This window comes from Echinops telfairi, unplaced genomic scaffold (genome assembly GCF_000313985.2).
Source record: "Echinops telfairi isolate 266 unplaced genomic scaffold, ASM31398v2 ScPeMD7_7458;HRSCAF=8496, whole genome shotgun sequence".
NCBI lineage: Eukaryota > Metazoa > Chordata > Mammalia > Afrosoricida > Tenrecidae > Echinops > Echinops telfairi.
This window is the reverse complement of record NW_022111358.1, coordinates 46,070,482-46,070,994: the sequence shown is the minus strand read 5'-3', so window position 1 is coordinate 46,070,994 and position 513 is coordinate 46,070,482. Positions and strand designations below refer to the sequence as shown.

The 513-nt window shown below is 77.2% G+C and overlaps 1 protein-coding gene across 1 annotated transcript in view; it reads right to left on the bottom strand.

Moving 5' to 3' along the window:
* Positions 1 to 168, bottom strand: part of ITGB4 (integrin subunit beta 4) — a 32,852-nt gene extending 32,684 nt beyond the window's left edge. The window contains exon 1 of the mRNA XM_004709139.2: positions 111 to 168. The gene's annotated coding sequence lies outside the window, so the exon portion shown is untranslated. The remainder of the gene's footprint in view (positions 1 to 110) is intronic.
* Positions 169 to 513: the final 345 nt, after the last annotated feature.

Sequence of the window (513 nt, the reverse complement as noted above, 5' to 3'; positions counted from 1 at the left end):
CCGAGCAGCCACCTGGGCGCCCAGGTCTGGGCTCCCGGTCCCCGGGCTCCAGACTGCCTTCCTGCACTGCGCCCTTCCCCCGGGGTCCGCTCTGGCGAGGCTGCTCCTACCTTGGCTGCGGGGCGCTCGCTGGCAGCCGCGTGTCGGGCAGGGAGCGGCGGCGGCGGGTTGCTTTAAGGGCGGCGGGCGGGCAGGTAGGCAGGCGGCGCTGGTGAGTCAGGCGCTCGCATTCCTGCGCGGAACGCACCTGTCGGGGCAGGAGCCGGGCCGCCACCGCCGGGTCCGCCCCCCGGAACAGGCTGCGGCTCCGGGCCCGACCTCGGGCGGCGGCGGCGAGCGGGATGGGCCGCTTCTCCACGGGGGGCAGGAGGGTGGAGGGAGGAGCCACCCCGCGCGCTCCTTGTCCGGGCAGCCCCGGCGCGCCTCGCTCCCTCCAGGCTGCGGCCACGGACGGGACGTCCTCCTCCTCCTCCTCCCACCTTGGGCCCCAGCCAGGCCATGCTGCGACCGCCC